This window comes from Hippopotamus amphibius, chromosome 5 (assembly GCF_030028045.1).
Source record: "Hippopotamus amphibius kiboko isolate mHipAmp2 chromosome 5, mHipAmp2.hap2, whole genome shotgun sequence".
Lineage (NCBI taxonomy): Eukaryota > Metazoa > Chordata > Mammalia > Artiodactyla > Hippopotamidae > Hippopotamus > Hippopotamus amphibius.
This window is the reverse complement of record NC_080190.1, coordinates 57,107,080-57,134,625: the sequence shown is the minus strand read 5'-3', so window position 1 is coordinate 57,134,625 and position 27,546 is coordinate 57,107,080. Positions and strand designations below refer to the sequence as shown.

Below are 27,546 nucleotides of genomic sequence, written 5' to 3'. Positions count from 1 at the left end.
TGCATCCTCCTTAATAAGAAAAAACTGGGAACGGACCGAACAGTTCCGTTTCAAGATTGCCTCCTTACATTGGATTTAACCTGTTGGTTGCTCTTACTAGAACGTGATGCAACTACTCTCTTGCTCAGTTTTGACAGAGCCGAGTTTCCAGCGGAGCAAATCGCCTAGCCTTCCGCCACCTGAATGCGTTTAAGGCCCATTGGCGTGCCTGGGCCTCGTTTTTCAGATAGGCGGGTTGAGACCCCAGAGGTCAGCCTTTTTAACACCAGAGCCCCGCCAGCGGTGTGAATACCTCTCTCTACCAAAGGCCGTACCGCCAGCCTCCTCCCTTCCCCCTCAAGAATCCTCTCAGCCATCTTCTCAGGATAAAGGTGAGGGACAAAGCTCGGCAGGCGGTCCAAAGAAAGCGTCGTATTTTTAGCACCAAGGCTACAGGGAGCGAGTCTTTACCGGCCGGTTTGCAAAGAAATAAATGTTCATTTACTTCCCTGGTCTTGACGCCAGCCTCCGAGGCCCGGCAGGAACGCCTTCCAGGATTTTCAATTCAGCCATTTTTCTAACCCTGCGCTCACCTCTCCACCCGGTCACCCCCGTAGCCCCGAGACGCGGCCTCCCCGCGGCCCCCACAACTCGCGCTTCTCTCAGGCTGGGCTGCGGTGGAGTCAGTGACCAGGCCGACGCGGCGCCCGCATATTGCTGCGGCCCCAGACGTCGCGCGCGGGTCCGCACTCGCCCTGCGCCCACTGCGCCCAAAGCGCGGCGAAGGGGCGGGCCCGGGACTGGGCCCTGCAGGCTCTGCCCGGTCGCGGGCTGGAAGGCCGGGCGGGGCGGGGCGGGGCGAGGGGCGGGGGAGGGGCGTGGAGGGCGGGGTCGCGCGGGGCGGCGCTGGGAAGTGGCGCCCCTTTCTCGGCCGCCGCCGGGGGCCGCGCCCCCGGCCCCGCCCCTCCGCGCCCCGCCCCCGCGCTCGGAAGGCCTGAGTCGCGCCCTCCCGCCCTGCGCCGCCGAACTTGCTCTAACTTCCTTGGCCGAGCCCGGCCGCGCCGCTGCAGTCGCCGCCGCCGCCGCCGCCGCCGCCGCCGCCGCCGCGCCCGGGTGAGTAGAGCGCGGAGCCCCCGCTGGAACGTCGGGCCCTGCCCCCCTCATTGTCTGAGGCCGATCCCCCCGAGCGCCCTCTGGGGACTAGGACTGCTCCCCAGATCCATGATCGCTCCCTCTGGCTCCCTCGCCCCTGCCCCGGAGGCGGCCCGGCGGGCGGCGCTGGCTTTGTCTGCCCAGATGGCCCGTGAGGGGCTGGAGGCCTTGGCCCGGACCCCGCTGAGCCGAACTTGGGCGCCGGGCGGAGTGAGAGCCGCAGGGGGCGATCCGGCTGGCGCTGTGGGTCTGGTCGCCCTCGCCCCGTGGGCCGGGCCGGGGTGGGAGCGCTCGGGGAGGGGGGTCGGACCGCCGCGGTTCTGGGCTCTGCCCCTCTCCCCAGCTGCGAGCCTTGGGATGGGCACTCCCTTCGGTTCCGTCACGGCCCCTCGGCCGCCCGGAGCTCGGGCAGGGGGTGGAGGATGGCGCAGACCGGTGAGGGCGGTCCCCTCCCCCGCCCCGCCGCGAGGGACTCCAAGTCGCCCACCCGGGCCGTGTGTCCCACTCTGCCCTGCACCGGCGGCCGGAGTTTGTAGGTGGTGATCCAGCTTCTCTGTGTTGGTCGTTTGGGGTTGTGCTTGGGAGCAAAGCCCGACTCGTGACCTAACCGGAGCTTCGGTCGAGTTGGGTCTATGGTTACGGAGCTGGCTGGTCCCGGGGCCGCTGCTTGTGCCGGGGAGGGGTGGTGGTGCCGGTAGGTAGGGGGTGTGTGTGTGTGTATGTGTGTAGGGACTTGGGCACCGGGACCGCTGGGACGTGAACCCCGGGGGACACGAAGTTGGTCTCCGGCTAGAAGTGGTCGGTGCCCTGGGGGGTCTTGGGGAAGTGGCTGGCCTCGGTACTGGCCTGGAGGCTGGCTGAGACAGTGTGTAGCAGTTTGCTAGCTGTCCTGGGCGCTGGTGTTTGGGGGGCATCAAGTCGTCCTGGGCCGTGAGTGCATTGCATTGGAGCTTGTGCAGGTGTGCTCTCTCCCATGGTCTGCTCCATTCAAGTCCTCCTTCCTTCTGAGATGGGGGTTGCCCTTGGGCTGATAGGAGTGGGTGGAGCTGCTTGCCAAATCCTCAAAAAGTAGCCTTCCCCCTTCCCCTTGACCTCTAAGTAGGGGAAGTTAATCCCTGCAAAGTGCTTGGGTCACCCTTTCCTGTTGATGAAGGGGAACCTGGGGCCCAGGCCTTCAGAGCACCCTGGCACCCCTGTATCCCCTCTATATTCAGTGAGCCCTGTGGAAGGCTGAAGCGCTCTTGTTTCCAGGGATCCTCCTGGGCCCTGGCACCCTCAGACTGAAGCTCGTACTCCTGCATGATGTCCCCATGTGCCCTTCTAGCTCCTCTCTCAGCTGTCTCGAAGCTTTGTCCCATCCCCCATAATGTCTGGGGGTCAGGCCTTGGAAGCCCAGGCTACCAGGTGGATTTCCCCTCCCCTCTTATTGCATCCCCACATCTCAGAACTCCACTGCTTGGACCATCAAATGTGGTCTTCAGTTCATTCAACAAAGCATGGTTGAGAGCCTGTGGGGTGCCAGGAACTGTTACAAGCACTGTTCCAGGCTCACAGCTCCCTGACTGGCTGTCAGCTCTGTGTGGTCTTAGAACCCAGGCTGGACACGTAGTGGTTGCTCTGTAGTGTTTATTAATCTGAGCTTGATCTTAGCTTAGCAGCATTATTCAGGCTAACAGGAGTTCAAGCCCACTGGTGCAGCTGGAGGTTTGTGGCTGCCTCTAGGAAGAAAGGGCATGGAAAGAACGGGGCTGCAGAAGGGTTGGCTGCCCAGGGAAGTTCCCCCTTTACCAGCAGGGCAGCTGGGCAGATCTCTGAGGACGGGTGAGGGCGCCTCCCTTCCCGCTTTGGGAGTGGGAGGACAGAGCACGTGTTATGTGTGGGAGGGGAGGGGGCCCTGCCCTGCAGGTCTTGGTGGTAGTGAATTCCCAAGGAGGCCGGGCAGCAGAGAGTTCTGGAAGCTCTGGGTTGTGGAAACATTTCCTGAGGCCTCAACTCTAGGTGAGCATGTGCTCAGGGATTTGGCTTGTTACTTAACTTCAACTGGGATAGAATTCAGTTTGGCAAAAAAAAAATAATAATAAAAATAAATAAATAAATAATAATTCAGTTTGGCAATGCCTGTAACATGCCTTTGTGTCAGTCCTGGGAAACCTTTGCTGATTTTAAAATCTAGAGGAGGTTATGGACAAGCTTACAGCAATTACACAGAAAGTTTAAATATGTAGTAATAGTGAGTTTATTGAGACTTACTGTTTATTGAGACTTACACGACATGCTATCCTAGAAGCTTGTATTCACTCATTCAGTCCTTGAAACGACACAGTACAGTAGATAATGTTAATGTCCCATTTTACAGACAATGAAACTGGCCTAGAGAGGTCACAGAGTAACTTGCTTAAGGTCTGAATGTGAACGGGGTTTCCTCATATCTCATTACATAAAGCCTTCCTCTCAGAAGTGGTTAAAGTTGATTAATACACTGAACAGTCTGGCCCACGGAGGAACTAGTGAGTTCTTCAGCGCAGATACCCTTTATTCGCTGCTTCTGAAAGCATCTCATCTGTCTGGGCACAAAACAGATGCCCCTGAACCCCTGCTGATTGGCTGGCAATATAGCTTTAGTCTCCCTAAGGCTAGGGAATGGGAAGACCAGCACTGCCATGCACAGAAGATTGGGGAGTGACTCATTGCCTGTATCTGTCTAGATAGATCAGGGTTTGCTGAGGTAACAATCCTCAAATCTCAGAGGCTTGAAACAGCAAAGGGTTATTTCTTGCTCACACCGCATCCATCGTGTATCTGCTTTATGTTGTTCTCACTGTGGGACCCATGCTGATTAATTGGAACGTTCCTGGTCACTTGGACAGAGGGACAGAGAGCATAATGAATCTCACCCTGGCTCTTAAAGCTTCCACCCAGAAGTGGCATTTCAGTGGCCGGAGCAGTCACATGGCCATACTTCCCTGCAGGCTGGGCAGTGAAAGAGGACTGGATACATTTGGTGAACAGCACTGATGCCTGCCACCTGCCTACCACCGTGCTGTCTCTGTGACTTTTTCCCAAGGTCTGGGTCCGAGTGTCATATGTTTCTGAGTCACCAGGAACATCGATCATGAATTAGTCAAAGAAATGTCGTTTAGGTTAAAGATGAATTGAAGTGCCACATTTGAAGGGCAGAGGTATAGTGAATAAAAATGCTTCTTACACTAGTAAGAGGTGGTCTGCAGAAGCAGGTGGCCTTTCTGACCCTGGGCAAGTTATTTAAGTTCTTTGGGTCTTCTTTTGCTCATTGATTTATTTGTTCATTAGGCTGTGGGCCCAAGGACTAGTGATGAGTCCCAGATCAAGTATTCTTATTATAGGCACTTGTTTAGCTCCTAGCCCGGTGCTAGGGGCTATGAACTGGGTTCCAGGATCCCTGTTTCTTGCTGCTGCGTCCCAGTGTCCTTGAAAGAGGGATGTTATTGCCCATGGGAAGGGAAACAGGCTCCTGCTTGCTTTCTCTGCCCTGGTACCTCATCCCTTGGACTTCTGGGACTTCCTCATGCTTTCTCTGTATGTGGTGAGTAGGGGCAGCTGTCTTTCTTGGAAGCAAGAGCAGGTAGAAGCACCCCTATAGGCCTTGCCCTTCCCTTTCTATCGATGAGACTCTGGGGTTGAGCTTGCAGGCCTAGGGGTTTGGAAATGTAAGGTGATGGGGTTACTAAAGGATGGAGTCACATGGAGAACAGGCTTGAATGTGGTGCTGGGATGGTCCTCTGCCCTGAGAAGTGGTTTAGAACCCCTTTGTTAATTGCATCCCCCTGCCTCGCCCCCACCCCGCCACCGGCCACCCATGCAGGGTGTCAGAGAGCTGGCTAAACTATGGACCTTGCTTTTGTGCATTGTCACCTGCTTTGTCCCTGTTGACTTCTTACCACCTCCACCAGGAAACACTGGTGGAGGTGGTGAGACCCCAGGTTCTTCCAGTTGTGGTTAACTCACTGTCCTTAGGCATGTTTCCTCCTTTTTCAGGGCGTCTGTTTTCCTGCCTGGAATAGAGGGAGAGGTAATGGCGGTCTACAGCAGTGGTCCCATTCTTGGCTGGTCATCAGAGTCCTCAGGGGACTGCATAGAGCAGTGTTTTGAAAATCTTTGGTCTAGGTGTATTGCCAGCATTCCTGGTTTGTTTTATCTTCATTATAGCAGTGGGGTATTCATAATGTCTCAACATCTGTTTTCTCCCTTAACAGCATGTTCTTTTGGTTCAGACAAGGGCAAGTGGCTGTTGTATTGGACCAACACAGGGGCTGGCCAGTGGGAAATGTTCAGTGCCTCTGCTGATTGAACATAATGATGAGTAATGTTGTCCAGCACCTAGAGTGGACAGCAGTGAGGCCAGCTTTTGAGTTGTATCTACTTTCTAGCGAGTGACCTAGACAAGTTTTTGATTTTTTTTCCTCCTCTTCTTGGACTTGGTGTTCTCATCTGTAAAGTGAGAAGAATCTGCCCTTCCTGTCCTTTTTGAAGCATACGTGCTTCAGGTTTGAGAAGCAGCATGTGCTGCCCTTGAGTTAGGCTAATACTCTGGTTTTGGGAGCACATGGACAGCTCTCAGCAAAGTGCTCACCAGCTGTGGATTCTGGAAACCCCACTTCCTCCATCCTTAGGCCTGGTGGGGTTGGGTGGGGCCGGGCTGGGCTGTGGTTTTTTCTTAAGAAGCAGCAGGCCTGGCAATCTGAGGTTAAGTGGGCCCAGGCAGGCTTCTGGAGGTCTGTTCTGTCTCCCTCACCAGGAGCCAGGGAGAAGTTCCTAGAGCCCTGATGTCCATCAGCTGGATAGCTGGAGGGACCAACTCCTCCCTTCTTGGGCTCTGTCAGCCTGTGCTGCATGGCTGCGAGCCGTGGTGGGGCCTTTGGGATCCTGGGTCAGAGGTGCAGTTCTGCTGCTGCCTCAGACTCTGCGTGTCCCCTGGCATGTAGAGGAGCTGAGGCTGGGCTTTCTTGCATGGGTAAGATTTGGGGAGGAGTCAGGACATGGGGCTGGGCAGAGGTTGACCCCAAGGAGAGGTCTGATGAACTCTCTCTCTGGGTTTTCCCTGTCTACCTGTACTAACTGTTGGGGCCTGTGCAGTCTGTTCTGCAGGCCCCAGAAAGCTTTAAAAAAAAAAGAGAGAGACTTTGAGGAATTTGTCCTCCTGATACTCGGGAGAGGGGCCCTCATAGCAGCTGGAATTAAATAAGCGTCCCCTGAATCTCTTTCTTCTACACCCTGAGGTCTGAGTGGTGAGCCTGGGAGGGCCAAGGGCAGCAGCACATCCCAGGACACAGAGTCCCAAGGCAGGGTCTGTGCTTATGCATCAGAAGCCCACCAGGGCACTGTGGGAAACCCGGGCTTATTGGAAAGTGGCAGGTGGAAGTAAGGAATATGGTCACCCCAGCTTCAAATTGGGCCTCCCCACTCACCCACTGCAGCCATTCAGGCCATGATGTGAGTTTCAGCTTTAGGAATGTATCCCCGATCTGGGGTGCCCACTCAGGACCTTGCTCAGGACCTTGCTCTTTCCAGGCCTCCCAGCTGCTGGGAAAGCCTCTGGTTGCCCACTGAGTGACCATTGCCACAAAGAGACCTCCCTAATGTCTGGCCACCCTGCCGCTTGGCTGTCTGGTTTCAGTCCTTCACCCCTGGGACAGGCAGACAGGGTATGTCCTTGGGGCTTGGTAGGCGAGGCCAGCCCCAACCCCAGGCTTCTCACACTCCAGGTGAGGGGGTCTAGGAAGACTTGGAACTCCATATTGTTTAAAAAAAAAAAGTTATTCAGATACTTGTGGAAACAGTAAGGCAGGCTTTATTCAGGACTATCGTGATCATAAGGACTACTGTAATGGGGGTTTGCAGTAGGGGAGAGAGATTGGGCTTAACCCCAACTGTTACAAGGACAAGTGGGAATTTATAGCTGGGGAGCAGAATGGGGGGGGGGGTTGGATGGAAAATTTATAAGAGGGTAAGATAATTCTTTGCTAACTGACCTAACAGAATTCTTGCTGAAGGCAGGGTAGGGTGATCAGATGTCACGCGGGGGATGCTGCAGTAGGAGGATGAGGAATTTGGTCAGATGTGGAAGACGATCAGCTATGGAGGGTGGGGGGGTCCTGGCTAAACTGCCTTAGCAGGATTCTTGCTGAAACTGGACTCTCCAAGGACAGAGACGGAAGCCCAAGTTTGGGCCTCATCGGGCAGAGGGCTCAGAGGAGCCTGACTAGTTTGGTCAAGAAGAGACTGTCCATGTATGAGACGCTGGCCTGAGCTCATCGCCACTCACACTGGTCATCGAGAGCGGTGCCCCTCTCTGCGGGCATCACTCCCTTGTTTCCAGAAGCCCTAGTTCTTTTCTTTTCAGCATCTACTGGCTCCTTGGCCCCTGGCTCCTCCCCCTTGGCCCCTGGACCACCCACTGCATCCAGGAAACAGCGTGGACCCGAGACCTTGGTTCTCGGTGCACCCCGCCCCCCCCCACCCCCAGTGCTGACTGCCTTTGTTACCAGATCTGCTGGGAGCCAGATAACAGCCATTTGACTCCGGACAACCCTCCCTGCCTTGGCCTCTGTACCTTGCTGTGTTTCCTGTTCTCATCCTGGCAAACCAGTCTGACAGCTTTATGGGTCTCCCTCCCCCACAGGCCTGGGACCTGACTGTGTAACCTGCCTGAGCAGGGCCAAGGGAGGTGCAGTGGGTGATCTTGTCCCCTTCCCTCCTCCCCTCACCCCGCAGCACCCCCCACTCCCGACTGCAGCTCCAGGGGGCCTTCTGGCTGGATCCCCCCTGCTTCCTTCCGCTGTCTAAGGCCTCTGATTCTCCTGGTTTTCTCTGCCCCTCTTCTCTATTTGGTGGTACCCTGCACAGATGACCCTATTGGGTGTGTCTGCTACTCCTGGGGTGCTTCTGTCTCTACAGTCAGCTGTTGTGAGAAAAACAGGTGCGTGGAAAAAACCTGCTGGCTGCGGGTCGGGCCTGTCCCCATTTCCTGAAGGCTGGCTTCCACCCCTATAGGGGAACAGTGGCTCTGTGCAGCCATCCTGCCTCCACTGTCGTCGTTTCCTATCGTCCTAGCTGCTTCCTGTGAAATACAAGTAATGACATTAACATGGACAAGGGGCCTGTCAACAAAAGAGCCAGCGGTAGCGATGGGGTATTCATTCCTGAGGGAGCAGGGAGGCGTGAGTGGTGTGCGCCCCTGTGCAGGGGTGTGGTGGGCAGGCCTGTCCAGGGCCCCTCTGGGCGAGGGAGTCCTGAAGCTCTCTCTGTGGGAAGACATGTGGGGGGGCAGGTGCCAGCTGGGGTGCTGCAGGATTCGATGTGTTGACAATCTGCCTCCCTGGGTGTGGGAACCCTGCCCGCTCATGCAGAAAGGCAGTCAGAGAGGGGCCGGCCTTGGCCTGATGGAGGGTTGTAGGAGTCTGGACCAGAGGTACTCAGGGGCCAGGAACTTGTTTCTAGCAGCTGACCTGAGGGCTCCAAGTGCCTGCGTTGATTCTATTGGTGTGAAGTCTCATTTGTGCTCCTTAATTTTGGGGCTACTTGTTGAGCATTGAACACTCATCAGAAGGCCTCTTAAAGGATAAGGGAGCCAAACTTAGACCTTCCCTCTTTCCAGCCACCTTTCTCTGTGGCCTGGGCAGTCTGCAAGTCATTGAAAGATCTTTGTGGTGGGCTAGGGGTGGCGCAGGGGACTTCTGCTCTGCGAGGTAGAGAGAGCTCCATCCAGGGACCACTCCCTGCGCCCCAAGCGGTCTCACCCAAATGGTCTGGCCAGTCCTTGTTCTAATAGGCATTGTGTCATACTCCTCAGAAGCAGGAGAGAGACTGGGATGGTTATTATATCGTTCCTTAGGGGAAAAACCACTTGAAGGAAATACATCAGTGCTTCTGAGTGCAGAGTATTTATTGACGTGTCAGTTAAAGTAGGCTTTTAAACAACATGTATGTATCCCTTTAGTAAGGAACAAATGTAAGCACACCCATCTCACAGCTCCATTTTGCAGCTTGCATTTCCTGAAAGGTACAGGGAGTTTAGTGGTTAAGGGATTGGAGTTTAGAGCTGGGATTTTGGAGAAACTGTTTTTAGCCTGTCCTTGGAGTCGAGCCAGGCCTAGAAATCTGTTGAAATAGCTTTCTTCAGCTGCTAAAATTGGGATGGGTTTGTAGCATGAGGACCTTGAGCCTCACTGATGAGTGCGGAGGGCCCTGAGAAGGGTCCCTGCTGAGGCCTGGGATGTCTGCAGCTCAGCACCCGCCCCCACCCCCCACGTGGAGATCTTACAGTCTCATCACAGGCTGAGTGGACCTGACTACAGATGGTCCTCTGTATGGAATAACTTAGGTTCTCCTTCTGCCTTGGTCAGAATCTGCTCTTGGCCTTCCTAGGAAGACTTTCTATTTTGGGCCTCGGGGAGGAGTTGTGAGCAGGGAGGGCTCTGAGTTGGTTAGTCTGCCTTTATTCCAGAGGCTGGCACTCTCTTCCCCCTTTCCCCCTTCCCCTTGTTCTAGGGAGATACCAGGAACTGCCTGCAGAGAGCTACAAGCCGAATTTTTTGTGCTACAAAATTGAGGGATTTTAAATGTCAATTTAGTTCTAACTTTTTTGTTTAAGAAAATATGTGATGAAAAATACATAAAGATATACAGTGAAAATTAGTATTTCCACCCTGACCCCTTCAGGTCTGCTCCCCTGAGGCCCCATCACCATCACCAGATGTCGGGTGCCTAGTGAAGCGTCTCTGCCCTCCCCTTGTTTATCTCCGTACTGCGCACTACTTAGGGTGCTCTGATTTCTGCCCTAAAGTTTATCTTGGGATTGTTCCACCTCAGCACATGCAGTTCAGGCCATTCTTTTTAACAGTGGCATGTTATCCCTCTGTGTGGTCAGCCATGATTCACTTTATCAGCCCCCCCATGGACGGACACTGAGGTTGCTTTAAAGTGTTTGGTTCCTACAAGCCACGCTGCAGGAATGCCTCGCGTGTACATGTTCAGAGGTCTCTCGTAGAGATGGCTAGATGAGGAATCCAGGCCTGGGGTGCTTGACCAGAAAAGAAACACACTGTTTTGATTCCAAGAGGGAGAATGAAGTTCTCTTTCTGGGTTTTTCTTTTGGAGGGATCTTGTGTTTCTGCAGTCAGAGCCTAGAGCTGGAGGAACTGCGGTGCTGGTGCTAGTTCCCACGGTGGTCTGTCTGTTTCAGCTCAGGTCAACCTGTCTCCAGAGCACCTGGTGTTTGCAGCCCTTGGCTGTGCCCTGTGGACCATGCAGGCTTTGCACCCAAAAGTGTGATGTAAGAGTGTGAGAAGCAGTCAGAGCCAGATAGGGTCTGGGGAGGTGGGGAGTGGGGAGGCTGCTCTTATGTGGGTTTGAGTGGCCCCAGGAGTTTGCAGGAGTTGGGCTGAGAAACAAACAGGGAGCTGGGAATCAGCCTTTATTTATTTATTTATTTATTTGATTTATTTACTTTTTGGCTGCATTGAGTCTTCGGTGCTGCACGCGGGCTTACTCTAGTTGTGGAGAGCAGGGGCTACTGTTCGATGTGGTGCACGGGCTTCTCACTGGGGTGGCTTCTCTTGTTGCAGAGCATGGGCTCTAGGCACACGGGCTTCAGTAGTTGTGGCACATAGGCTCCATAGTTGTGGCTCACGTGCTTTAGAGTGCAGGCTTAGTAGTTGTGGCGCACGGGCTTATTTGCTCCACAGCATGTGGGATCTTCCTGGACCAGGGCTCGAACCCATGTCTCCTGCATTGGTAGGTGGATTCTTAAACACTGTACCACCAGGGAAGCCTGGGAATTAGCTTTTAGAAGATCAGATTCTCCATGGGTTTCAGGAGCTGGTGTCAGGTCTCACGGGACCTTCTGCAGCTCTGGGATCCCCCATCACCTGCCTGCCCAGAAGCCCTGCCTGTCTTTGTGCTCCTTCAGACTGCTCTGGGCCTCACAGCCCCCCAAGATTTTAAAAGCCTATGTAGAAGGCACCTAGTGTAAATAATAGATGGGTTTTTCTGTATTGAGCAGGCGGCTTCCATGCAGAGCAGAAGCAGGGGGTGAGGGCAGGTAAGATGTTCTTCCTGGGGTGGATTAGGGGAGGGAGACAGGGATGTGAGAGGGCTTACATTGGAGCCATCTACTGGGATCCTTCTGGGAGTCCTCGGATAACTCTAGCTGTTTTCTCATCCTTGTGGTCCCTGTGCGCCCCTGAAATGACAATAATCTTCCCCTATCTGGCTCTCACCACCTCATGCCTGGACAGGGCAGGGCAAGAAGTGGGGAGATCTTAGGGCTGGGTGGCAGATAGCCCCCCAATGAAGAAAGGTGCCCGATGTGACCCTGCCCTCTCTCTCCCACCACTGCCCTTACATGCCGCCCCTGTGAGAAGCCCACAGCTGCCCACGCCCACAGCTCTGTTGTACGGGGTTTGGAGTTTGGCGGCACAGAAGTTTCTATTGTGGCCGGGTGGCAGCTACGGCTGACCTGTGGAGCTGAGGAAGTGGGGCCTGGGGACTGACAGTGGAGCTATTCATGGGCTCTGCCCTGGTTTCCTGCTGCCTTCCATTGTGGATTATTTTGGGGGGAGGGGAGGAGGAGAGGGGGTGGCCAGTGCCGCTATTGTTGCTGGCTGCAGGAGACCATTATACTTAACAGAAGTCCTTTGGTGGACAGAACTTAGCCACAATGTGAGAGGGCCCCTCTCGCATTCTCTGATGTTGGGTGAGCTGCCTAGCCAGACCCTGCCCTCTCCCAGCGCTCCCCATCCCTGGAAATCCAGAGGGACCCTGCTCTTTGTGGGTACCTCTGTCAAGATTCCTGTTCCTCGCTCTCAAGTCCCCAGGCTGTGCCTGGCCACGCCCTGGGTAAGAGTTCTGAGCAGCTGGGAAAGGAGCAGGGGTGCCCAGTGCCTGCCTCATCAGCCACCTGCCCACTGCCTCTGGGAGTGGGTTCTGCCTGAGCTCTCCCGGCCCAGCTGCCCCCTTGGGTGGGGGCCAGATGTGTGCCTGGGTAGCTGTCCGTCTTGAGGCCCCCACTTTCCTTTGTACCCCAGCGCTCAGCCCGGTGTCCCCTGCGCCTCTCTGGAGACTCAGCTGCAGAAAAGCCTGCTTGCTGGCAGGCCGGCCTGCAGCCTCCCCCACTGCCTGAGCCACAGCCATTCTTTGTTCTGCCATCTCCAGGCTCTTGAATCTCAGGCAGGCGGCGGCAGGCTGGGCAGGCAGCAGGCAGCGGGCACACAGCACCAGCGGAAACCCTTACGACATGAATCTTTCCACTGAGCCGGTGGTGATGGCATGCAGTCGGCTGGCTGTACCATCACTTCCCCCGGCTGTACCCCCAGCTCCCCAGTGCTGCTGAGACTCCTCTTTGTTTAAAGAGGGTCTTGCCATCCTGTTGGATCACAGTGATGCTGACTTGTACAGCGCCTGTGTGTGCCACTGAGGATGTGTGAGAGAGGAAGGATGGGGGGAGGGTGAGTTCATGGATGCCTTTGGAAGCACCAGCCTCCTGGTCTTTGGCAGAGAAAGCCACTCCCAAGCGCATAGTGTGGTCTTCCTTTACCTCCTGGTCCTTCTCCATGAAAGAGTCCTATAGGAAGAGCTGTTAGCATTTAGTGAGAAGTAAATGAGGTAGTTGAGAAAACGGTGTTTTTTGTGTTTTGCTTTTGTCTCTGTGGCTGTGGGAAGTTTTCTCCAACTGGGGGGAACCAGCCCTTGCCGCTTTGCATCTGAGTGTCTCTCATCCCCAGTTTTTGGTGCGCAAAATGAGTTTCCTCCTGGGGCTCTGATTTCACCCCGTGTGAGGTCACAGGCCACGCCGAGGGTTACTCTCTGGCATCTCTTTCTGGAAGTGTGCCGGCCCCAACTCCTACATCTCTGGCTTTCTAAACCGCAGCCGGAGTCTGTAATATAGTCCCCCTGCCTTTGACATAGAGTTGTTTGGTATGAGAACTCTGGAGCTCTCACTACTTTTTTTGTGTTTCGCATTTTATTTTATCTTTTCAAAACCCATCCATCTTGAGATCAGCCTGGCTATCTTATCTGACTTTTGTCAGCCAAACTTGCAAATTAGGAAGCAAGTCCGAGCCCTGGACAGGGTTGCCCCTGGGAGTGCCCGTATTTCAGCAAATGTTGTACAAGACAGCAAAAATGCTAAGCTTGCTGTCATATGCATTGAAACCCAGATGCAGCTTTTGGGGTAGTTGGGCCCAGACAAGGGTGGGAAAGGTCATGACAGGCAGCACGCTGCTCCGGAAAAGCACAGGGAAGTAAGGAGAAGGCTGAGGTTGGGTCCCAGCTGTGCCACTGGCCCTCCGGGTGACCTTGCCGATTCATTTCCATGGGCGTAGGTCTCTGGAAAATGGAAGGGTTGCTCAGATGAACTTTGGACATTTTTGAGCCGTGACTCTTTGAGTTCTTTGAATCTAAGTCCGAAATGCTTGGTCACTATACTGAGCCCTTCTCGCCAACTTAGGGTACTTTTCTGGAGGAAATGTCATCAGACAGGGTTAACGGAGGGCATCTCTTCCCTGCGGCATTGTTTCCTTAGGTTCTTGAGGGGCTGGTGGTGGCGAAACCCACCCACCCTGAGCCCAGAAGCACACAACCAGCCCTCAGAGGCTGAGTGTGGCACCAGGAGCCCACTGATAAGTCGTCCTGCCTCAGACAATGGTGTTGACCCTTTTCTTGGAAATACCACATTCACTCTCTGGTGAACCTCGGGGAGGGAAGGAAAGCTCTTTTTTTTACCTCCCACCAAAGTGAGGCCAGGCTGTTAAAAGCAAAAACAAAACCTTAAGACAGAGATACCCTCTGCACTTAAATATCCTCTTTGATCCTGGAGGGGACAGGGGTGGGGGGTGGGGGTGGGCTGGGTTTACATCTTGTCTCTATCTTGTTAAAAATTCCAGGAGACAAAACGGGTTTCTGGCCCTTTATCTGCCTTACCCCACCCAGGCTTCACCCCCTGGGGGGGCCTCCGGTGCCCCGTGGCTTTCCTCCCATTGTCTGCTGGGCTGGGATCAGCCTTCTTGTCACTGTTCTGGGCTGTGTGTTTCTGCCCTGCGTCACAGGAGGCCTGTGGTCTTGGAAGCCATCCAAGGGGCAGCGAGTCCAGCTTTGATAAACATTTGGTGAGAGTAGCTTCCACAGCTGTGAAATGGGAATAAAAATAACCTGTGAGGATCCACTAAAATACTGAGCAAATTCCACAGTTGAAGCATTCCTCCAGGAAAGCTGACTGCATCCCTGTCAGTGGACGCACAATTAAGTGGGTGGGCTTTCCCCCGTGACTTGCCTTCTAGGTTCTTTCCCTCCGTCAGTGTTGTTGCTTCGCTCTTGGGCCTCTTGCACCCTCACTGTTCAGGGTGCTGCCCACAGGCATGTCAGTGGGCAGCACTGGCAACAGCTGGAAGCCTGTAGCGCTCCAGACTCACCCCACTGCAGCTGAAGCAAAATCTGCATTTAACAAGATTCCCAGGTGATTTGCATGCACTTTCAAGTTTGCAAGCACGGGCTCAGACACCTCCGTCCCGCCCTGCACCACCTCGCCCTGAGACCTTCAGTCTCATTTGTGGTTTTGCTGCCTTTACTCTCTTGCCCTCCTTAAAGCTGCCGACTTTAAAGGGGTCTGGCAGCTCCGGCTCCGAGGCCCCCACCCTCTCGGGCGTGCAATTCGCAGCAGGTAGCCCGGGGCGCTGGGGGTGTCTGGGAGGTGGGTCTGGGGATCGTGGAAGCCGCCTTGTTGGCAGCTACGGGTGCCTCCCCCAAGCCTGCCGGCAAGGTCAACTTTGGGGCACCAAGCCGAGGAGGTAATTGGAGACCTCCTTTGTGAAAGGGGGCACAGAGCCTCCCTCGGCCATCTGGTGCCGCTTGCCCCACCCCGTCCGTCCCAGCTGGGCGACAGGAGATCAGAATCAGGTTGTAAATTTTGTTTGCTTTTTGTAGAAATACAAAGCATGCTATATAAAGATGTTTTGGTATATGTTGAAGTTCAAATAAATAGTCCAGAAAAGGGACTGTAAATTTATTTCTTCTAGTGTTTTTTTAGCGGAAAAAAGTTTGAGATGACTCTCCTGATTTCGCTAGGATCGACTGTCCTACCCCTGTATTCTAGTGGAGGTGGGTAGGGGGGCTCGTGGGGGTAAGCTTGGGCCCCCAGGCCTGGGAATGCCCCTGGCCTTCTGGGACTGTTTTAGGGACTAAGCAGCTAATCTCTTTGCAGATTCTTCTCAGCTTTTTTCAGTAGATTCCCACCATTGATTTGCATTTTTTAAAAATCTGCTTCTCCCTCCCCTTCCACCCTCATTCCTCTTCTTTTTTACATTTTCAACATACTTTGTTATATTTATTTATTTTTTTCCACCAGGCTTCACCTTTTATAGCTTGTTGGGGAAGTTTGCTTTCTTCCCTCTGTGAGCCCGACCCTAGGCTGTTTGCCTTGCTCGGAGGCCCGATGAGCCCCTGACTGCCCAGGGCAGGATTAGGGAGTGCCCCCAGTGCTGACCTCGGAGTCAAGCGGGGTGGTTGGTAATCTTAAAACACAGTATGTTGTAGTGAACTGTGCAATTTTGGTTACAAAGATTTTGAATATCTTAGAGTCACAATATTTTATGCCTTTTAGGCATGGAGAAATAGAGGAAAAGTAGTAAATGTGTATAATTCTGAGTTCTCCTGTATAGTTTCTTTGTGTTGGGGAAGAGGAGGGTGGGGGTGGGGCAACCCCTGCAAAGAGAACGTTTCCCACCTACATTAGACCTGCAGGTCACATCCTTGCACCACACTAGAGCAGCTCCCCTAAGGGCTGCCCAGGACTCAGTTATTGGAGCAGAATTTATTTCACTCTGAGAGCAGGTCCACTTGTCACTCACTCAGTACGTCTGTGGCTGTTAGGAGTGGCCCCTACCCCAGAGCTGAGGCCACACTGGGGCTCCGTTGAGACTGTTGCTGCCGCCATGCTGGGTTGTAGTGGTTAAACCCACTGCTCTGGGGAACATTTCCTGACCAGCTTCCCACCTCCTCCTCCCTTCCTTCCTGGGCCCCATCCTGCCCTGCACCTGCCTGATTGCATTTAGCAGAGGGAAGCGTGTCCTGAGCTGCCTGCATCAGGGACGGGTCTCACTCAAGTTCTTGGTCTCCACCGCCCTATTCTAGGTGCCTGGCACACAGCAGGTGCCAGGACACGTAGAAACAGGTCCTGGGGTGTTCATCTCCCAAAATGAAAGCCTTTCCCCCAGGGACTCACAGAACGAGTGAGTGCACTGACGGATTGCTGTGCACTTGGCGGCTGTCACGTCATGGCCTTTCCTTAGGCCCTTCGTGGAGAACCTCAGGGTGGACAGAGGGCCCAGCCCTCTGGGTCCTGAGGTCCAGAGGTCACAGCACTTAGGCCTCATGGGTTCTTTTTATTTTTTTAATTTTTAAATTTTTATTCTATTTTTTATTTGGTTGCTCTGGGTCTTAATTGTGGCTGGTGGGCTCCTTATTTGCGGCTCCCTGGCTCCTTAGTTGGGGCATGCAAACTCTTAGTTGCCGCATGCTTGTGGGATCTAGTTCCCTGACCAGGGATCAAACCCGGGCCCCCTGCATTGGGAGTGCAGAGTGTTAACCACCGCACCATCAAGGAAGTCCCCGGCCTCGGGTTCTTGTTCACATTGGAGATGCCGCTGTAGACTGGGTGCAGATTACCATGTCTTGTGTGCGCCTGGCTTCTGGGTGTAAACATTTCGTGTGCACTTAGGTTTTCAGAAACAGGCCTGTCGTGATGAGCTGGGCATGGGTGCCATGCACCATGGCAGCGGGGTTCCCCATCCTCACGTGAGCAGGCGGCTTCACCTTCAGCAGCGGAGGGAAGGCAGCTGGGAGGCCTCCTTCCCTGCAGCCTTTTCAGAGGCTGGCGGCAGCAGCTGTGGATGAGCCGGCCCTGCCTCACCTGGGTGGGCAGGCGCCACCCTGGTGCTGCCTGGGCAGTTGAATACGCTGCCTGATGAATCATTTTCAAGATCTCTGTTTGGGCCTCAGGCTTGTTACCCAAATGTTTTATTTCCTTTTTTGAAGGAAAATGGCCACAAATTCTACATTTATGTGAGGCAAGTTATTTTTGTAGAGTCTCCCTTAATTTGTTTTGTGTTTTGATCTTTTCTCTTGATGAGATTCAGGTTATGCATTTTCGCCAGGACTACCACAGAAGTCGCTAGGTGTCCTTAGTGCATCCCCTCACAGGGGACGACTGCCGGCTTGACTCGTTACTGGCAATGACAGTGGTGGTCACTTGGTTAAGGTGGTATCTGCTGGGTTTCTCCACTGCTGAGTTACTGTTACGCTCTTTGTAATTGATAAGTGTCCTGTGGGGACATACTCTGAGACTGTGTAAACATGCTGTTTTCTCATCAGACTTTCATCAACTGCTTTTAGAACCTGTTACGGTCTGAATGTTTTTGTGTCGTTTCTCCCCCCTCCACCCCCGACCCCAGTTCACATATTGAAATTCTAGGGCCTGATTTGATGATGTTAGTGTAGGGGGGACCTTTGGGAGGTCCTTAGGTCATAGGGGTGGAGCCCTCAAGAATAGGATTAGTGCCCTCACCAGAGACCCCACAGAGCTCCCTTGCTGCTCCATCTTGTGAGGACACGGCGGAAAGGTACCAGCTTTGAGCCAGGATGAGGCCCTCACCTGGCCGTGCTGCTGCCTTAATCTTGGGCTTCCCAGCCTCCAGAACTGTCAGGAATAAACTTCTGTTCTTTAGAAGCTGCCCTGTCTGTGGTATTTTGTCCAGTCTGGTATTTTGTTATAACAGCCAGAACAGAGTGAGAACCCATTATCAGTTATTTCTGTCGTGGTTCCTGAATGGTGGTGATTTAATTACGTTAATTTTACATTTATCGTTCTGCTGTAAAGAACTTCCCCTTCACTTGTTTATCCATTTATACATATTAGAATGGACTCGTGGATTCTTACTTTATTCAATGAGTTAAAATGAGTTAGGATCATTGTTTATTTTTATGCTCACATTGTTCCACATTGGGCCAGTGGGAGTCCCTTTAAACTGACTACTGTGAAGGACAGCTCTTAAAAATGTGAATTTCCAGGTCTGTCACAGCCCTATTGAACCAGGTGCTCCAGGTGAGTCTCCAGGTGCAGTTTGGGAAAAGCTCCTTGAGTGGTTCTCCTCTTCTGTGGAATTTGGGATCAGCTGCGCCAGGCCCGTCATTTCCAAGTGTGTACCTCACGGAGCCTCCCCTTTCCCCCAGCCACTTGAAGCCACTGCTCTGCCCACTTCCATGCTGGGTTTCTGGGTCAGAGTCTCTTTGTACAGAAGCTCCTGTAGCTTAAAAAGTAATAAAAATAGTAAGTTTGAAAATCGCTGGATTAGGTGACCTCCATTCCAGGCCCAGCATTTCACCCGCTGAGCCCTCGCCTGCCCGCTTCCCTCCTCTGACCCACATCGCTTCCTCCCTCTGCTTCTTTCCTGGTGACAGCACTAAGGCAGACAGATGTCTCCTCACCAGAGTAGCAAGGGGCCCCTTGGTGCTCCTCAAGCTCAGCGGGTTTGGGGTTGTGGGTTTTTGGTGGTGGAGCTCATAATGCTCTGTTTGCTAAGAACAGAGTTTCATACAGGAAGCCAAGCACTTAGTATCCCTGGCCTGTAGGAGAGCCTGGTGGGGCTCAGAGCTGGCAGCCTAGGCTTTCCTGGACCTCCACCTGGAGGCCATCCCAGGTCCCGTAGTCAAGGGCCTGAGGGTCTCTGAACTCTGGGAACTTCCCTTCTCCCACACCTGTGTGGCAGGGCCCTGTGACAAGGGACGGTGGCCCACCCTAAACCCTGGCTGGCTTTGTAGTGTCTTTCCATGGTGAAGAGTCAAACTTCTGGACCCCTGTGAGTGGCTGCTGCCACTGTGTCCAATTTTGCACTGTTTCTGGCGGACTCTGAGTAGGGGAGTTGGGTCCTAAGGGGTATGGGTGAGAATAGGACTTAGACACTTCTGACTCTGAGGGTGAGTCAGAGCTGAGTGGGGATCCCGTGGACCTGAGCCCCTCCTTCCCCTCTCAGGGTGGCGGCGCCCTGGGGCTGAGGCACAATGTCCTCCCTCTCTGGGAGATTCCCATGGGCGGTGAGGCAGCCTACTCTGGCCTGCCTTTGTGACCACCTCTCCTACTGGAACCCATTTCCCTTGAAAGTCACCTGTCTCCTCCTAGACGTCTCCCCTTGGGCCTACCTGTTCCTTTGGCCTGTAAATGCTCCCCAGTACCCACTGGGCTCTGAGGACCTGGAACATCCAGGCCTAAGGTGTGCTATTTGGAGGTGTAGCAGGGCCTCCAGCTTCGTTGGGAATATGGCTGCCCTTCCCTAGGGTGGGCCTGTGTCAGGTACAAGCACTGGGAGGCTTGAAGGCCAGGTGGAAAGATTGAATCTTGGTGAATGCCTGAGTCTGAAGAATGAGCCAGCAGGATAACTTGGGTTCTAGCTCAGATGTGAGTGGATGCTTTTGTCCAGGTCAGCGTGGTTCAACTGAGTTCTTTGCTTAGGGGTCTCGTGTGGCCCAAATCAAGGGATTGGCAGGGCTGCATTCCTTTCTGGAGGTTCTGGGACAGAATCTAGTTCCTTGCTGTTTGTTGTAGGACTGAGGTCCTGTTTCCTTGCTAACTGTTAGCCAGGGCTACCCTTAACTCCTGGAGTCTCTCTTATCTTGGCATTTGTCTCCTCTATCTTAGGTCCAGCAACAATATATTGCATCCTTCTCATGCTTGGAATCTCTCTGACTACTTCTGCCCTCAGCTGGGAGAAAGCTCTGCTTTTAAGGGCTCATGTAATTACATTGGACCCACTCAGATAGTTTCCCAATTTTAAGGTAAATTGATTATTCATCTTGATTACATCTTCAAAATCTCATTTGTCCTTTTTTTATATGGTTATAAATTATACTTCCTGTTTTTGACTTGCTCAATAAAAACATGGCAACGAAAAATTTTTGAAGTCTTCCCAGAGATCTGTATAAAAACGGTGGATTGACACACCTAATTTTACTTCATCCTAAAAGCCCACAAAAGTTAAGATAAAAGGCATTTTTAAAAAGGAGTCAATCTACGAGAACATGGAGAATGGGAAAGGAAAGCAAAAAAAAAAATTTGCAAACAAGGAATTACTAGATGGGTGAGTGACCCAGTTTGAAATGTAGGAGTTGGTGTCACCATATTATTATTTTAGGGGGGTCTGGGGTGGGGAGGAGCATCAGAGGTGGCTAAATATAAGAACTGTTTGAAAGCAGGGGATGTGGTTAGAGCCCTTTCCTTTCTCCATAGTTCTTGGTGACTGCCTCTTCCCTTTAGCTGGACCCTGGAGATTCCTTCTGCTGAAGCAAAAACCAAGGGCCGGGGATTCTTGGAGGTTCGTATGAAGACCATCTCCACTCCCCAGCCTTCTATCCCACTTGGCTTCTAGAACACTGACAGCCAGCCCCTTACCTTCCAGGCAGGAGATTAAAAGAGACCTCACTGGGGAACCTGACTAGCCTAAGAGGAAAGAATGAAGATGCTGACAACAGGGATTTTCCAGCAGATGGCCCAGGCCAGATCTCCCTGCATAGAAGCTCACCTGCCCAGGGACTCAGTGCGTCTAGTCAGTTCTTAGGCGTTTACTCTTAGTCATGAGCATTACCAAGGATTGCTAATATTTGAAGAAAATAACTAACATGAAAGGAACCAAAAATAAAAGGGGAGGGGAAGCCACTTGAAATAAATATCCTATTTAGAGAGCATATTTTGAAAAAAAATCAGACATTTTCTCAGAGATAAGAGAAACAATATATCTATAAAAGATGAATAGGATGCTATACAAAAGGAACATTTAGAAAACAAAAAACTATTAAAAGTTTAAAACAATAAGAGCAGAACAAAAATATTAAAATTTTAGAATAATTAGAATTATTATGAAGTTGAAAGAATCAGAAAACAGACAAAGATGAAGAGATGGATAACAGAGCAGAAGAGGTAAGAAATTTAAAGAATCAGCCTAGGTTCCCATATCCATTAACAGACATACATGGTCTGAAAAACTTTCCTTTTGCCCTGAAGATTTCCTCCACAAAGGTGAACAAAGACTGGCTCTCTCATATCCTAAATGAGGCAAAGGGAGTTCTGGGCCCCCATCCAGATGAAAGTGGCTCAGAAGGTTCCAGGAGAGGTTTCTTCTGGAAGAAGAACTAGAAACAGAACACCTGATGTGAGTGAACTTATTGAGAAGAGATTTGGACAACTGGCATTGAATTTGGGGTTGGGGTTGAATATTAATAAATTTGTAGAAAATTAAACAAACAGGAAAGTAAGAATTATTAACTCTAGAGAACAAGAAGCTGTCTAGGGAAAGTAATCGTGGTTTACCTGGCTCAGTGTGCTGGCTCTCGTGGTCCTAATAATGTAAACTCTAAAAATTACTCTAGCCATCATTACAGTTTAGCTATAATTGGAGTGCAGATATGGGAAAGGAGTATGAGGGGGTGGTTTGGGGGGAGAAGTGGTTTGTACAGGAGTAGAGAGAGTAGTATCCTCATCTTCCAGGGCAGGAGGTGGATAGGTAATACCTAACACTGAAAAACCAGGGAATAGTAATACAAGCATATTACATGCAGAAATTCCTGAGAGGTATTTGGGATGTTAACATCAAGACCAGCTAGAAGTTGAGGAAGCCCCTGAAAAGGGCAAGGCCCGGCCTTGAGGCCTAGGATCTGTTGTTTTTCTCAGCACAGCTTTTATAATCATTGATTCTTAGATTATGTACAGGGATAATTTTGAAGAAAAAAACCCCAAAACCAAAAAACAACAGCAGATCTAGAACACGTGGCCTGTGATAAGAGGAAGTACTGTTTCATGAAACTCAGACGCACATGCGAGTACGTGTGCACTGGATTGGTGGTTAAATGTGTTTACTGTGGGCCATTGTCAGTGGCTTCTCATTGCCACTTCCCTTTGCACACTTCTAAATTGCCCAAGTATTTTACAGTTGAGCATGTGCTACTTTTTTTTTTATAAATTTATTTATTTGTTTATTGGCTGTGTTGGGTCTTCGTTGCTGCACACGGGCTTTCTCTAGTTGCTGCGGGCGGGGGCTACACTTCATTGTGGTGTGCGGGCTCCTCATTGTAGTGGCTTCTCTTGTTGTGGAGCACGGGCTCTAGGCGTGTGGGCTTCAATAGTTGCGGCACATGGGCTCAGTAGTTGTGGCTCACGGGCTCTAGAGCACAGGCTCCATAGTCGTAGCACAGGCTCCATAGTCGTGGCGCATGGGCTTAGTTGCTCCGTGGCATGTGGAATCTTCCCAGAGCAGGGCTTGAACCCGTGTCCCCTGCATTGGCAGGCAGATTCTTAACCACTGTGCCACCTAGGAAGTCCTTGTGCTACTTTTCAAATTAAATAAAGGGGGGAGAGGAGGAAGAAGGAATCTTACAAGTTAATATTATCCCAAAGTAGAAGAGCCCTGTTTTACAATGACTACAGAAGTCATCACACTTGGGGGGCCAGCATCCTCCACCAGCAATGGCCTCAGTTTACATTTTTAATGCAAAGGTGGTCATGGCAGGTGTGGCAATGGAAACCTTTTTAGGAAAATCACTTGTAAGTCTACCAATCCGCGAAACCATTTTCATGCTTTTAGCTTCCATTTTGACCTTTAACCACATGCTTACAAATTGTTTCATAATTGCAAACCAGGATGTTTAGATTTCCTTCTTAACTCATATTCTTTTTCTTCTTTTGGTTTCTTTCCTTAAGGCAAATTCTGAGTCATGAGTTTACTGGATTAAGGGTCTGACTTTTTTTTCTTTTTCTTCCTTTTTTTTTTTAAATTTTGAATGTCTGTAACTGCATTGCTTACCAAAGGGTAGTAACAGTTTACTCCGATGCCAGCAAGGTATGAATGCACCAGTCTCACCGTGGCTTGCCAGCAGCAGTGGTGGTGATTTTGTTAAATTAAAAAGTGTAAAACACTATCTGTGGGTTGTCTTTAAGTTTCATTTCTAGTGACTTTGTATATTTTTCCATTTATGAATTGTATTGTCCTTCCATTTCAGTATAATGCCTGTATCATTTGTCCAATTGTCTCATTTGTCCATTTGTCTCTTTCGTGAAGTGCGAATTTTTATATGTTGTAACTAGTATTTATCCTTTGTCATAATGGCTATAGCTGCAGGTAGCTTATCATTTGTGTTTCCTTAAAAGTAACTTTAATGTTACTTTTAATCGTATGGGAATTGAAAAACTTATCTGTTTTATATTGATATTTTTGTACTTCGGATTATTTTTTCCTGTTGGCTCAAAAGTGAAGACGATTAACATGAGCCTGAGGTACCGTGTTCTTATGCGTATGCGTACATGTAGCCTTTAATGTTGATGTTGATTTTAGTATAGTCAGTTCCTCTCTGATTGCTAACGGCTGTCTCAACACTTAATTCTGACTTTCCCCCTTGTTTTAAGAAGTTGATGTTTTTATTGATACTATGTATAAAATGGATAACTAATGAGAACCTACTGGATAGCACAGGGAACTCTACTTGATGCCCTGTGGTGACCTAAATAGGAAGGAAATCCAAAAAAGAGGAGATAAATGTGTACGAATAGCTGATTCACTTTGGTTTACAGTAGAAACTAACACAATGTTGTAAAGCAACTATACTCCAACAAAAATTAATTGAAATAAAAAGAAGTTGATGTTTTGCTAAACACATGAGTCCTATTTGCTACGTGAATGCTTTATTCTGTTTTAATAACTTTTGGAGTTGAAACAGTTTGAGGACTTGGAATTAAATTTTTCTGGAATTGTTTTCTGTGCAAAAACCACAAAATAGCTTTTGAAGATTCTTCTCAGGTGTGGTGGTAACTATTATTTGTGAAAAGTTTATTCATCTTCTGTTAGGAAGCAAATTTCTTAGTCTGTGTATGTATTTTAGGGTAAATGGTCTTGGTAGTAATTCAGTTTGTTAGCTGGTAGAGAGCTGAGTTCTGCCTTCCTCTGACGTGACTCACTCGGGTTAGTAAATAAGGTGAGAAGTCAGGGACCACAGTCACTCTGGAGTCATTTTGACTAACTTTTGGGTCAGATCTGGTTCCAGTTTCAGCACCACCATCCTCATTGCCTTCTGTTCTTTGGTTCTTTGTAAATGCGAGTAACACCTCAGACTGGTGGCTGCGGAGTGCTCATCAGTCTTTTCTCCTTCTTCAAGGTTCTGAGGCTGCCAAGCCAGACCTCTCATGCTCATTGGCTTCATTCCCCTCCAAACCCAGGGCCCTGTGTTGGAGGATGTGGCATAGACCAGACAAGTCGAACCGTTACCGCCTTCTGTTTACATTCTGGGACTTGCCTATGTGGAGGCCAGGACCTTCTGGTTGAAGTTCAGGACCTGCTTCTCCAGCCCCTGGTCCCAGAACAGAGCTGAGCAGCTCAGGAGCGGGAGGCAGCCTTTCCTCACTGCTCCTTAGGCCCAGTGTGGGGTGGGGTTGCTCTCCCTACCTCCTGGTCAGTTGAGTGGCTTCTCTTCCCTTGGGGGGGGAATAAACAAGTGGGTGAAGAAAGACTAAACTGTTTCTCTTCAACAGTTTCCTCTTCTGTGGGTTGGAATGGGGAAATAAGTGTCATTGAGACACCCCACCCCGAGACCTCATAAGGTTATTTTGGTCCAACAAAAATGGCGCAATGCCCGTGCGTGTGCTCTGGGCATGTGTGGCAGGCACATAGGGGACGTACCTGAGCGTGGCACATCATCTCATGGGTGATTAGAGTGTTTCTTTCTAATCATTCCCTGGCATGGACCTGGCTAGTATAGTTCCAGGCCAGTAAGTTACCAGGGAGTGAGAGCTTGGGGTGTATGTCATGGTTGTTGAGATTCTCTGGCTGTGGGTTTGGACCCTGACATCTGTGAAAGCAGAGTTATTTCTTGACTGGGAGTCTTTGTGGGGTGAGACCCTGGGAGCCCAGTGCAAGAGGAGGGAGTAGATGGTGAGAAAACCAGCCCCCCGCAGAGAATCCACACTTCAGAGCACTGGCTCCCTGCAGCCGGCGTGCCAAGGAGCTCCCTGGGGCCTTTCCGTGTTCTCCCTGCTTACCTGGCTGGAGCTGAAGGAGACCAGGGATCTCCACGTAGAGAGTCCCTCAGGGTCATGTGTCTCACGGGCCTTGGGCAAGGGGGTAGGGATGAGGTCTGCAACGCTGTAGAAAGCATACAGGCCCTTGCTAATTAGCTGGTTTCTTTGTGGAACCAAGATCAAGGAGAAAGAAGGGAGCCTGGCTTTGTTCACTGCTTCAGAGCTTAGGGGAGAGTTCTTCACTCTGGTTAGGTTAAATGATGTCCAAGGAGCACCCTTGAGGATTCCTGAACTTTTGGGTACCAGGCCTGAGCAGCCCTCCCCAATCTCTGGGGCCCTCCTTCCAGCTTCTTTGGGATCCACAAGGAGGAGGGATGTGCATTTGGCATTCTAAGGAGTAGAATTGTCCATAGAAAGAACAGGGTTTCTACCACTTAGAACATTTTTCTGCCTCATAAGTCATTTCTAGCCAAGTTGGCTGTTCTCTGTCTTAAACTTACTTGAGTTTTAGTTAAAAAAATTTTTTTCTTATGTGGATTAATCCACTCATCTGTAGCTAGGAAAACAAACCAGTGCTTTGGGCCTTTTTAATCTGTGAAACACAAGTGGGTGGATTTTGATTACTTTTAGTCAGTTGCCTACCAGGAGCCATCACTACCGCACTCCCAGTGTCTGTGTGCAATACAGCTGACAAGGTCCTTCCACCTTTGCAAGATCCCCAGAGGGACCACAGCCTTTGGTGCTCAAGCTGATACCGGGTCCATTAGGCATGGCAGAGTCATCTGGGGAATGTGTCAAAAATGGAGATTCTCTGCCTCAACCCAGACCTGCTTATCAGAATCTCCAGGAATCTGTATTTAGGGTAAGTCATTTTGATGCTGCCCGCTGGCCTCAACACCAGTGACATTAGGAGGATGCTGAGGTCCTGAGAAGCAGACTCTTTCCCAGGGTCAGGTCATGTGGCTGCAGGAAGGAGTCTCTATCTGGGAGCTCCTGTTCCTCTCCCTGAAGCCACCCTGTGTGGCCCAGGCTGTGCTCAGGCCTTCTGTGTGTCCTTGTGTCCAGTATTGTCCCTTGTTACCTGGGGTTGTGTTCACATGCGTTCTTGGTGGGGAGTTTTGTGGAAATGCTGCTCTGCTAGTGGGACGGGGAGGTGGAAACGGGGCTGCTGGGTCACTGCCCCTCCCTGGCTGGGTCTGAGGCAGGGCCTTGACCAAGCTCCCATCCCTCCCGGAGGCGGGGGGCCAGCGGATGGCGGGGTCCAGGCTCTGCCTGTTGGTTCTGCTCTGTGGGAAGGATGGTGGAGCAGTCAGAGCACCCATTTCCAGAGGGATGTGGTTTTCACGTCCCTGCTTGGCAGCACTTTCTCAGAACATTGCAGACCAGTGGCCAGGCCTCTGAGGCAGCCTCACAGGAAGGGATTTTGCAGTGGCCGCTCTGCAGCAAGGGGCAGAAGCTGGCCTCTTACTGGCGGTTGTGGGCGGGTTGTCTCCTCACCCCAGGGCAGCCTTGTTTGTTTTTGCCTTAGGCCCTGGATTACCTCTTGTTCGTCTCCTCACCCTGGGGAGTGGGGTGAATAGGGGGCTGGGTGGGAGCATTCCCCGTGAGCCTCAGATCCCACCCTGAGGGTCAGCTTGAGGCAGGCACCTCCTTCCTTCCCCACCATTCAGCTGCTGTTTGGCAGCAGGGGTAGTGGAGGAGTTAGGGGTCCACCTAGGCTGCCATTGGGGTTCAAAAAGGAACGTTAGTAAAGGTGGGCCAGGCCCTCGGAATTCATTCCCCTTCAGGATACCCTTCTTTGTGTAGGCTTTGGGGAATGGACACAGATAAAAAAGAGCGGACCCGCCCTTTACCCTGTGCAGTTCAGTGTGCTATAATCCAAGCTTCACTGCAGCCTCAGGAGGCCGAAACAGTGGTCCTGGCGGGCGGGAGGTTAGGCACGGGAAGCGGGAATGGGGTGAAGGCTGGCTGCTGTGGGCTCATAGGGTCTCTCCGCCCAGGCCAGGGTCCCCTGTCTTCCTACCTCTTGAGGGCTGAGCTTGGGAGGTTGTCTCAGAAACTGTCAGATGAACAAATATGGCTTTTCCTGACTGGCCACTGTTAGGCCATGCCAAGACCTGCACTTTCATCTCTTCTTCCCAAACGTGGCTTTCAGTGGTCGAGCTCTCATTTCTGCCTTTGGTTCCCTCAGCTCCTGGCTGCTCTGCCCCAGGTAGTGGTGGGTGGCAAGACGTCGACTCTGGGGACCACCCCCCTCCCCCAGCCTTGGTTTAGATCTTGGGCCCTGTTGTTTTTGTCTTGCCCTTGGGCAAGTCAGGGGACCTTTCTGAACTCTT

At 51.6% G+C, this 27,546-nt stretch overlaps 1 protein-coding gene across 3 annotated transcripts in view; it reads left to right on the top strand.

The window, feature by feature from the left end:
* Window positions 1–1,030: 1,030 nt before the first annotated feature.
* The window catches only part of TSPAN14 (tetraspanin 14), a 54,911-nt gene continuing 28,395 nt past the window's right edge, over window positions 1,031–27,546 (top strand). The window contains exons 1-2 of one of the 3 annotated variants that reach the window (XM_057735736.1): window positions 1,052–1,092; window positions 19,853–19,989. The gene's annotated coding sequence lies outside the window, so the exon portion shown is untranslated. Of the gene's footprint in view, window positions 1,093–11,987; window positions 12,007–19,852; window positions 19,990–27,546 lie in introns of those variants that run through there. The other 2 variants (XM_057735735.1, XM_057735737.1) reach the window with 2 other exon arrangements.